At 42.4% G+C, this 12,538-nt stretch overlaps 1 protein-coding gene across 12 annotated transcripts in view; it reads right to left on the bottom strand.

Moving 5' to 3' along the window:
* Positions 1-12,538, bottom strand: part of LOC137650248 (probable glutamate receptor) — a 514,807-nt gene that overhangs the window by 102,967 nt on the left and 399,302 nt on the right. The window lies entirely within an intron of this gene.

Genomic DNA, 12,538 nt, shown 5'->3' with positions numbered 1-12,538 from the left:
GTTGATATACGATGTCTTAAAGGGAAACCTTTAGTGTCGGGAATTTCGACCTGATCAATCAAAATTTCTGCCATTTGACTCCGCCTACGATTACGTCAAATTGGAGGGAGAGGAGAGAACTCGCGGGCAAATGAATGTCGTTCAAGACGAGAATGTTTAGAACCAAAAAGAGAAACCGCCTGGTAGGGGAGGCACTGAGACTAAAGAAATCAACCACTTGTAATTTAAGATTAAGAAAAATAATGTCATTCTATTGTAACATGATAAAAAAATCCAATCTAGAAATTTAGGTTCAGGAAAAATTACTAGAAAAAGGTGACATCGGAGGTTGCAGAGGCTCGTTCTGCCTCTTTGATCCGACGTCCCCAACCACAGTAAGTTCTATCTAATTGTTCTCTCTCCCCACCCTAGTGTACCCAGGTCGGTTTCCATGTAGGTCTTGATAGAGTTATGTAAAGTTTGTATCTGTTAATATTTCATCGATCCTTGTGCCAGGGGATCAGTGTTATTGTGTAAAGTACATCAAAAGGTCTCGGTAAGGCGTTTATCGAGATAACTTTATAAATGTTCAATTAATTTTGCTAATATCTTGAGTCCGATGCGGACATAGTTTTTTTTCGGTCACGCACATGTTCTTGTATGTCAAGTAAAAGTTTATTTTTAATGTTTCTCGTATTAGATTATTATTTTTAAAATAAATTTTGTTAAAATAGCCATATTCTACTTACTTCCCCAATGGTTTTGAGAGGTTAGTCCTTCAGACCTTGTGATCAGCCCAGCACATCGGGCAATTTAGTATAAACCGGTGAAATTTCGCCACATTTGGTCCTTCGAACCGGATCACAAGCGCTTCCCAGAGCCGGACGGGACTTAATTAAAATATGAGGTTTTGAGGGTGGGAGAGAAGTAGCAATTAAAGGTTTGTCTATGTCCCGATGTGCGATCGCTCACGTGGGTCAGTTTCTTTGAGTCCCTTCTTAACGTAAAATTACATTTCTTTCCTTGCTTTGCCAAACCCCCCAAAACGTAAAGTAAAGTTAATTAAGATGGCGGTGTCCACGATCGTTCATATCGAGGCGTCGATGGGCCTAGTGCAGGACTTAATGAGCGAAACGCAAAGGGCGCTGATAGAGACCTACTCTGAGTTCGTTTACCAGAATTTGGTAACGGAGTTGCAGGCAGAGGTCCGACAGCTTAAAGAACTATATAAAAGCCAGCGCGTGAAACTAGAATCTAGTATCGAGGCCCAAATCAGGCACATGTTAAGCGAAGCTACACGTGCTTCCACCCTATTGTATAATAGGATAGATAAAGTGAAAGGCCCTTCAACGGGGAATGTTGCCCTCCCCAGGTTGAAGCCGCTGCCTCTCCCCACGTTTGAAGGGGAAGTGCAAGAGTATGCATCATACCATGAACTATTCACAATCCACGTGGATAGAAGAGCTGATTTAGACGAAGTGTCTAAATTCACATATTTATTGGGGACGTTGGGCAAAGAGCCACTTAGAATCATCAAATCTCTAAGTGTAACCGCCGCGAACTATAGTGTAGCATTAGACCTATTAGATAAGCAATATGGCAACGTGCACCATACACTCGTGATTCTGCACCGTAAATTAGCCAACATCTTTGTGCCGTCACTAAACCCAGTAGAACTCAAAAGGTTCCGTTTTGAGTTGACCATCATTATTGAACAAATCAAAAGACTGAGTACCAATGACATAGGCCAGGGCATGGTCATGAGCCTCATTAATCAAAAACTTTCAGAGGGAAAGCTCTACCGCAAAGTGGTAGAGCATTTGAGAAAATGCGACTATACCTTGGACGAGTTTTTTGAGGCAATAGATTTTATTGTGAGAATGCTAGAAGACGATGTGTTGCAGAGAGGCGACAGTCTTGAGAGTGACAAAAGACCAGACAGTAGTGTAAGACCGAAAACCCATCCCATCCATAATAATTCCTGCCCTTTTTGTAGCAAACGGCATCCGCCTCATGGATGTCGCCAAGTCACTGACGTTGCTGCTAGACGTCGCATTTTGCTAAAAAGGGGTCTTTGTTTTAATTGCACGAAATCAGGCCATCGTAGCGATAAATGTCCCGTTTCAAATTCCTGTAGAAACTGTAATGCTAAGCACCACACTGCAATTTGCGATGCGGGTAGACCGCAATCAATCCCTAGTCATAGTAGTAATAGTCAATCAACAACGTCCCACCACGTAGTAAATGCGACGCCTGCGCAGAACGAAACTGCCCCCCGTCCATCCAAAGTTAAAGTAGAATCTATACCATGCACAAGCGCAAAGATTGCGCAGAGGTCTGATGTGGACCTCCCATGCACTATCTTGCCAACAGCCATGGCAGGTATTCATCAAAAGCAAGGTAGTAAGCGAGTCCACCTATTTCTCGACTCAGGAAGCCAGAGGAGCTTCATCTCAGCAAAAATTGCCCGTCAATTAGGCCTACCGGTGGTAGGAAGAGTATCCTTGAATATAGCTACGTTTGGTTCCGAGGAAATAAGCGGACAATACGATGTAGTAAGTTGCAGGGTTGAAATGGGGAAAAGAATCGTGCGTATGAAGTTCGTGCCACACGAACACGTGGACGTCCCGATACATAACGTGGGTTATGTAAAGGTCAGACAGCATCTGTTGACCAAGGGAGTCACGTTAGCCGATCCAGCAAACCAATCAGATACCATGAAGAACGTTCACATATTAGTTGGGGCTGATTATTTTAGCTATTTTATTATAGGTGTTGAAGAAATAGATGGGATAAATCTCTTCTTGACGCATAATGGTATGTCCCCGTACGAGAAGGTGCCACAGTGGCTGTTCCAAGGGGAAAAGGTCGAACAAGTAAGAACGTTGAGAGTGTGCAGAATCACGGACGAGCCATATCTGTGTGATGTAGACGAGTGGTGGCGATTAGACCGTGTTGGCATCGCCCCATCTGAGCAATACACTGTTCGCGAGGCCGAGGCCGTGCGAAAGGTATCGCAAAGCGTTGTAAGAAAACCTGAGGGATATCAGGTTAGTCTACCATTCGGGTCGGATGCTAGGCCAGAAACAAATTATCGTAATGCTGTGGTGCAGTTAGAGTCGTTGCAGACCAAATTCAGAAAGGATAGGAAATATTTTGAACAATATCAGGGAGTGATAGATAAATATATCGAAGCAGGTTTTATATCAGAGGTGAAAAATCCCATAGTGGAAGGTTATTACATGCCACACTTTGGTGTTAAGAAAGACAGCCATACCACCCCCCTTAGAATCGTGTTCAATGCCTCGGCAAAGTCAAAGGGTTGCAAGTCATTGAATGAATGTCTCTTACCTGGGCCCAATTTGGTAGAGGTAGCATATAGTTTAATCATAAAGTTTAGGTTGAACCGATATGCCATGTTAGCCGACATAAGTAAAGCATTCCATCGTGTTTTGTTAGATCCTCGTGATGCCAAATACACACGATTTCTGTGGCGCGAGGCAGCTGGTCGAGCGCTTACCTTCGCCTTTAGAGTCGTGGTGTTCGGCATCACAGCAAGTCCATTGTTGCTACAGCAGATATTAAATTGTCATTTTAAAGAGGAAGGGCATCCAGATTTAGTAAAATCTTTTTATGTCGATAACTATCTGGCCACGTTTGAGGATTTAGAACATATGAGGCAAGAGCATGAGTCTGTTCATAACATCTTAAAAGGGGCGGGTATGCCCTTAGAAGGGTGGGCAAGCAATCACTTGGCCTTCGATAGCGAGAAACAGTGGAGTGAGCCTGTGAGTGTGAACGTGCTCGGGCTGCGATGGGCCCGGGACGTGGACAGATTGTGTGTGAATGAAAGTAAAAGGATCTGTGAGTTGGGGGAGGGATGGGTGCCTACGAAGCGTAGGGTACTTTCCCTATTAGTCTCCATTTATGATCCGATAGGTTTGATAAGCCCATTATTTGTAAGGGGAAAACTTTTCCTCCAACAACTATGGGAGGATAATGTAGGTTGGGATGACATGTTAGGAGAAGAAAAGGCTAAACAGGCAAGTGAATTGTTGAGTGATTTGAAAGCGGTGAGCGACATTACCTTTCAAAGATCGATAGGAAGAAGGGGTTTAGAACTTCATGTGTTCACCAATGCCAGCAGTAAGGCATATGGAGCAGTGGCATATACTAGGGACGATTGCAATCGGGTAAGTTTGGTTACCAGTAAAATGAGGATCACTCCGAAGGGGATGAGCAAACTGACGATCCCCAAGTTAGAGCTACTGGCCTTGTTGTTAGGCAGCAGACTAGCAAGAACACTCAAGGAACTGATCGAGCCACGGGAAATAGTAATGTGGACCGACAGTAAGGTAACGTTGGCATGGGTAGCATCTCCCGATGCCAGGTCTAATAAAAATGTGTTTGTTTCTAACAGAGTGGCGGAGATTATTTTTATTCAGCAGGTTTGTAGTTTCAGTCTGAACCATGTCCCTAGTCAGGCGAACCCTGCCGATATCCTATCCCGAGGTGCAACGGCTCGACAATTGCAAGCTAACTCCCTGTGGAGGAACGGTCCAGAATTCCTCAGGACCACGGGAAAGCCTGTTCCTTGCAAGGAGGAAGATCCACTACACCAAATTCACGTAGTAGCGGCGGTACAGGAGTTAAGGGAGGAGATGTGTCCTACCCCCCCCCCCCCCAGGCGAGATTTGGGACATCCTGAAAAGGGAAGTAGGGTTCCAATTCTTGTTGAGAGTAGCCAGACTAATTTTGAAGTTTGCTAAGATAGAACGGCACCCATTCAGTATTGTTGTCCAATTAGAGCAAAAACATTATTTGCCTACTGTTTATGCCTACTTAGAGGGCAGAGTCAGACCCCCTCGTGAAGTTGCTAATTTTGTCAGACAATTGAATCTAGTTTTAATAGATAATCTCATCTGCACCAGGGGACGAGTGTCCCATGTAGGAGAAACTGATCAGTTAATTCTCTTGCCAGCCAAAGGGCATTTAGTTAGGATGTATTTAAATTATTTACATCAGTTACATTTGCATTGTGGGGTGAATACTGTAATAGGTATCTTTCGACAGAAATGTTGGATGGCGGGTCTACGTTCCATTGCGAAGCGAACCGTACGGCAATGCCCCGAATGCAAGCTAGCCTTCCAGCCTCTAACGAGACAACCACCACCACCCCCCCCCCTGCCAAAGGAAAGGATCACCCTCACAAAACCCTTCACAGCGGTCGGAGTGGACCACACAGCAGCCATTCAAACCGAAACGCGGCCAGGATATATACTTATCCTAACCTGCATGGCTAGCATAGCCGTGTACCTTGACTTTTGTCCCTCTTTGGAAGCAGAAGAATTCGTGTTGGCACTAAGACGGTTTAGTGTCACCCATGGTGCCCCGCAGCTCATCATGTCCGATAACCATCAAACCTTCAAGGCTGCCAGCCACCTCCTGCAGGGACTTTACAAAGAAGATGAAGTCCAGCAGTTCCTGAGGAAAACTAGCATAAAGTGGCGGTTTCAGACGCCCCGTGCACCTTGGAAAGGTGGGTTCTTCGAGCGTTTGATAGGAGTCACGAAACGGACCCTCCAGATAGCCCTCGGAAAGAAGTACCTGCCGGACGCCCACGTGCTAACCCTCGTGAAAGAAGCAGAAGCAGTGGTGAATAATCGGCCGCTTATGTACAGCGGTGACGAGCGCGAGGATGAAGTCCTCACCCCCTCCCATTTGCTAAGAGGACACCAAGTCCACCTCATAGCACCAATCTTACCGGACGACCATCTCAACGCAACCTTCACCTCTCGGAAGCTACGTGATCGTTACATAAGACTCACAGATTCACTGATGGCGTTCAGAGAACGATGGAGAAGGGAATACTTGAGTGCCTTGAGAGCCCGGCACGACTGTCGGTCCGGGGAACCCTCCAAGCTGCACCCCGGAGACACCGTGCTGGTTAAACAAGAAAATAAGAAAAGAGCTACATGGCCTCTGGGACGTGTCGTGGAGACGTATCCTGACGACGACGGAGTCGTGCGTTTGGCTAAAGTGTTGTTTGAGGGTGTCGAGTCGCTGCGAGCTGTCAGCCACCTGGTTCCCCTAGAAATAGCCCCCTCTGAGGATGACGATGGAGGAGAAGACGACGACGACGGCGATGACGGAGAAGAGGGCGCGTACAGTTCGACAGCAGGAATGCCAGGGATAGCGGAGACGTCTGGGGACGACCAGGATATGGCACCAGCTACGACAACTCAACAACCAGCCACAGGAACGGACGACAACGACGAGAAAGGTGAGAACTATGCAGTTAGTGAAAGAAGTGAAAATGAAAATGAAACTGAATCAGAGCAGACGAACGCACAAGGACGTTCTGCACGCCCATTGAGAAGGGCTGCCGCTAAACAGCGAGAACTGATGGACTGTCTGCTGAAAGGTGACGATATATAAAACGTAGCTGTAAACAATGAGTGAAAAAGGGGCGTGTCCTATCTGGAAGGTAGGGAGGGTGGAGTTTGTGAGGTGTGCATGAATCTGCGGAAGTTGGAAGTGCGTAGGGGGTGGAGAACGGGGACGGGAAGGTCTCTCATGTGTACAGACCGAGCGTTGCACAGAACCAGCCCCTCCCTCTTGTGCTCCATTAAGTAACAGCCTGCATGTAGCAGCGCTATATAAGTCTCGATTATTGTGAGTTAAGGCAGACTGAACTTGAATTGTTATGTATGCATTTCCATTGCCATTTTCTGATTGTCTTAGGCCCATTGCCTAATTGCCTTTGCACTTGAATTGTTATGTATGCATTTCCATTGCCATTTTCTGATTGTCTTAGGCCCATTGCCTAATTGCCTTTGCACTTAAATTGTTATGTATGCATTTCCATTGCCATTTTCTGACTGTCTTAGGCCCATTGCCTAATCGCCTTTGCATTTGAATTGTTATGTATGCATTTCCATTGCCATTTTCTGATTGTCTTAGGCCCATTGCCTAATTGCCTTGCCATTTGAATTTTGTAATATGTACGTGTACATTATCACTGATTTCTGCTGTTCCTTATGTGTATTATACACGAGTACATTAGAATTGCTAGGCCCATTGCCTAATTTGAACTGTTGTATGACTATATGTTTATTATTGATTGTGTTTATTGCCCTGGGGTAACATTACTGTGTTGTATATTATGCGTACTCTGTTCGAGGCGTTGCGGAGCGCTACGCAGCGAGCCTAACAGAGTCTCGGAGTAAGTCAATCCCCCCACCCCGAGTCCAGCTCTATCCAATTGACCAACGTTTCATCGCTCCTTATTTTGGGGCGTGGAGGATGTCGGGAATTTTGACCTGATCAATCAAAATTCCCGCCATTTGACTCCTCCTACGATTACGTCAAATTGGAGGGAGAGGAGAGAACTCGCGGGCGAATGAATGTCGTTCAAGACGAGAATGTTTAGAACCAAAAAGAGAAACCGCCTGGTAGGGGAGGCGCTGAGACTAAAGAAATCAACCACTTGTAATTTAAGATTAAGAAAAATAACGTCATTCTATTGTAACATGATAAAAAAATCCAATCTAGAAATTTAGGTTCAGGAAAAATTGCGGGAAAAAGGTGACATCGGAGGTTGCAGAGGCTCGCTCTGCCTCTTTGATCCGACATCCCCAACCACAGTAAGTTCTATCTAATTGTTCTCTCTCCCCACCCTAGTGTACCCAGGTCGGTTTTCATGTAGGTCTTGATAGAGTTATGTAAAGTTTGTATCTGTTAATATTTCATCGATCCTTGTGCCAGGGGATCAGTGTTATTGTGTAAAGTACGACAAAAGGTCTCGGTAAGGCGTTTATCAAGATAACTTTATAAATGTTCAATTAATTTTGCTAATATCTTGAGTCCGATGCAGACATAGTTTTTTTCCGGTCACGCACATGTTCTTGTATGTCAAGTAAAGGTTTATTTTTAATGTTTCTCGTATTAGATTATTATTTTTATAATAAATTTTGTTAAAATAGCCATATTCTACTTACTTCCCCAATGGTTTTGAGAGGTTAGTCCTTCAGACCTTGTGATCAGCCCAGCACATCGGGCAATTTAGTATAAACCGGTGAAATTTTGCCACATTTAGGATACTCGCTCCAGAAGTTAGAATTCTGTGATAACATGTGGTTAAATTCTCTGGGAATATCTTAGTAGTTATATACCCAAGGAAGCTACCAAAAAGGAACCTTCCATCAGGACACCATGGCTATCTCACCCAAAAATAGATTTTTCGCTTCGCTCAAAATCCGTTATATATATATATATATATATATATATATATATATATATATATATATATATATATATATATATATATATATATATATATATATATATATATATATATATATATATATATATATATATATATAGGTAGTCGTCGAATTATGCCGTATGTGACTTACGACTGTTCAACTTTACGACTACTTCTTCACTGTAATGACGTCACTTTTTCCTTAAAAATAATCTATTGCCCTGTATATAAATGAATTAATGTATCATAGTGAGTTAGTATGCTTTTATTGATAATACAGTATACAGTATACATTTTAAATTGAAAAATATTAAGCAAAGTTTTAATATCTGTCGAGTTCATGCTCTATCATATGTCTGGTGACATTATATTTCTGACAAAGCCGCAGAAAACGAGCATGCAAATCGATTGATTGCCTTTCAATAGGCTATTGAATCTTGTTAGTATTCCCATAATCAAAATATCGAGTAATGATACAAAGTATTTCATAAGTCTTTATCAGTTGTTGTTAGTACTGCGTAGCGTAAATTCGACTCTACAACTAGGACAGAATATCACATTTTACGCGTTTCATCTTTGATAGTAGATCAATATTTATCTAATGAAAGTACACTAATACAACAAATATTTTCTTAAAGTAATATATTTTCTTTTACATTATAAAAATAAAATACTTTTGCTGGATAAGTTTGAATTTTTTTCTGGCAAGAAAAATAGAGAATAGTTTTACCTTTTTTATAAGTCATTCTTTGTCGAGTTCATATCACAATCACAGTGCACAAGTTAGGTGACGTCATATTTCGGCCGAAGGGCAAGTGGCAGATAAGGATTTCTTACAGATTTGATACAGAGTCATCTTATTATTACCATCTTTGAAACATCCACTAATGATACCAAGTACCAAGTATTTCAGTGGTCTGTATCAGTTGTTATGAGTAGCTTAAAGTACTATTTACTCTAAATTTAAGAAAAGAAATACTGTATATCTGGTGACGTCATATTTAGTGGCGGCAGGAGAACCCGGAAATTGAGTGATTTCCATTCGATACTTTACCAAGTAATATTAGTACTCCCACTATCGAAACATCATGTAACGATATCAAGTATATCTAATAATGTCTAAAGATAAATCCCATATATATAGGCCTATATATATATATATATATATATATATATATATATATATATATATATATATATATATATATATATATATATATATATATATATATATATATATGTCCTGGCTATTGATCGGTTATGTGATAAGGTTTTAAATACATACATATACCAAGGCACTTCCCACAATTTGGGGGGTAGCTGACATCAAACAAATGAAACAGAAAAGGGGATATCTCCTCTCTACGTTCCTCCCAGCCTGACAAGGGACTCAACCGAGTTCAGCTGGTACTACTAGGGGTGCCACAGCCCACCTTCCCCCATTATCCACCTCAGATGAAGCTTCATAACGCCGAATCCCCTACTGCTGCTACCTCCGTGGTCTTCCAGGGCACCGGAGGAAGCAGCAGAGCCTACCGGAAACTGCGTCACAATCGCCCGCCATTCATTCCTATTTCTGGCACGCTCTCTTGCCTCTCTAACATCTATCCTCCTATCACCCAGAGCTTCCTTCACTCCAACCATCCACCCAAACCTTGGCCTTCCTCTTGTACTTCTCCCATCAACTCTTGCATTCATCACCTTTATTATCAGTCATTTTCCATTCTCTCAACATAGCCAAACCACCTCAACACATTCCTATCCAGTCTGGCTGCTAATTCATTTCTTACACCCGTTCTCACCCACACTACTTCAATCCTAACACTATCTACTCGAGATACACCAGCCATACTCCTTAGACACTTCATCTCAAACACATTCAATTTCTGTCTCTCAGTCACTTTCATTCCCCACAACTCCTATCCATACATCACAGCTGGTACAATCACTTTCTCATACAGAACTCTATTTACATTCATGACCAACCCTCTATTTTTTACTACTCCCTTAACTTCTCCCAACACTTTGAATCCATCCTTTACTCTCTGACTACATCTGCTTCCACTCCACCATTTGCTGCAACAACAGACCCAAAGTACTTAAACTGATCTACCTCCTCAAGTAACTCTCCATTCAACATTCAACCTCGCACAACCCTCCCTTCTCGTACATCTCATAATCTTACTCTTACCCACGTTAACTCTCAACTTCCTTCTCTCACACACCCTTCCAAATTCTGTCACTAATCGGCCAAGCTTCTCTTCCGCGTCTACAACCAGTACAGTATCATCCACAAACAACTGATTTACCTCCCATTCATGGTCATTCTCGTCTACCAGTTTCAATCCTCGTTCAAGCACTCAAGCATTCACCTCTGTCACCACTCCATCAACATACAAGTTAAACAACCACGGCGACATCACACATCCCTATCTCAGCCCCATTCTCACCGGAAACCAATCACTCACTTCATTTCCTATCCTAACACATGCTTTACTACCTTTGTAGAAACTGCTTGCAACAACCTTCCACCAACTCCATATAACCTCATCACATTCCACATTACTCCCATATCAACTCTATCATACGCTTTCTCCACATCCATAAACGCAACATACACCTCCTTACCTTTTGCTAAATATTTCTCGCATATCTGCCTAACTGTAAAAATCTGATTCATACAACCCCTACCTCTTCTAAAACCACCTTGTACTTCTAAGATTGCATTCTCTGTTTTATCCTTAATCTTATTAATCAGTACTCTACCATACACTTTTCCCACCACACTCAACAAACTAATACCCCTTGAATTAAAACACTCATGCACCTCTCACTTACCCTTATATAGTGGTACAATACACGCACAAACCCAATCTACTGGTACCATTGACAACAAAAAACACATATTAAACAATCTCACCAACCATTCAAGTACAGTCACGCCCACTTCCTTCAACATCTCAGCTCTTACACCATCCATACCAGATGCTTTTCCTACTCTCGTTTCATCTAGTGCTCTCCTCACTTCCTCTCTTGTAATCTCTCTCTCATTCTCATCTCCCATCACCGGCACCTCAACACCTGCAACAGCAATTATATCTGCTTCCCTCAGCATTCAGTAAACTTTCAAAATATTCCGCCCACCTTTTCCTCTCCTCCTCTCCTTTTAACAACCTTCCATTTCCATCTTTCACTGTCTCTTCAATTCTTGAACCAGCCTTCCTTAATCTCTTCACTTCTTTCCAAAACTACTTCTTATTCTCTTCATATGAATGACCCAATCCCTGACCCCACCTCAGGTCAGCTGCCCTCTTTGCCTCACTTACCTTGCGCTTTACTTCCACATTTTTCTCTCTATATCTTTCATATTTCTCTACACTATTACTCTGCAGCCATTCTTCAAAGTCCTCTTTTTCTCTTCCACTTTTGCCTTCACTTCTGCATTACACCATTCACTGCCCTTCCTCATGCTGCCTCCAACAAACTTCTTGCCACACACATCACTTGCAATCCCAACAAAATTTTCTTTTACTAACTTCTACTCCTCCTCTAAATTACACGTTTCTCTTACTTTCACTTCGTCATATGCCATTTTCAACCTTTCTTGATATTTACTTCAACCCTCACTAGCTCCCTTTTACATCCACCCACTCTATTCCCCCACTATTTTGCTGCAACTAATTTTCTTTCCACCAAAAAATGATCAGACATACCGTTAGCCATACCCCTAAACACGTGCATGTCTTTCATTCTTCCAAGCATTCTTTTAGTTATCAACACATAATCCATTAACGCCCTTTCTACCACTCTTCCATTTGCCACTCTTACCCATGTACAGTATACTTGTTTTTTTCTTTCTTTTTGAAAAAGCTAGAACTTATCACCATCTCTTGCTCAACACACATATCTACCAGTCTCTCACCACTCTCATTTTCACCTGGTACACCATACTTCCCAATGACACCTTCTACCTCTCCAGCGCCCACTCTAGCATTTAAGTCACCCATGACAACTACATAATTCCTTCTACCCCGTCCTTCTACACACCTAGTTAATTCATTCCAGAACTCATTCCGCTCTTCTTCACTTTTCTCACAACCTGGCCCATACGCACTGACAAAACCCCCAACATTTTCTAGGTTTTAAATAAAGGAAATAAATTGTGTGGCTTCATAAGACTTAGAAAAAAGCTTGTAAAACAATAAGTGGAGACCCAATCTGAAGTTTGTTGAAGTTATTGTATGAAATGTATAATGTTGAGAGCAATCAAATATTTTTAAAATTGAAGTGAAA

This window comes from Palaemon carinicauda, chromosome 11 (genome assembly GCF_036898095.1).
Source record: "Palaemon carinicauda isolate YSFRI2023 chromosome 11, ASM3689809v2, whole genome shotgun sequence".
Lineage (NCBI taxonomy): Eukaryota > Metazoa > Arthropoda > Malacostraca > Decapoda > Palaemonidae > Palaemon > Palaemon carinicauda.
This window is presented reverse-complemented; position numbering and strand designations above follow the sequence as displayed.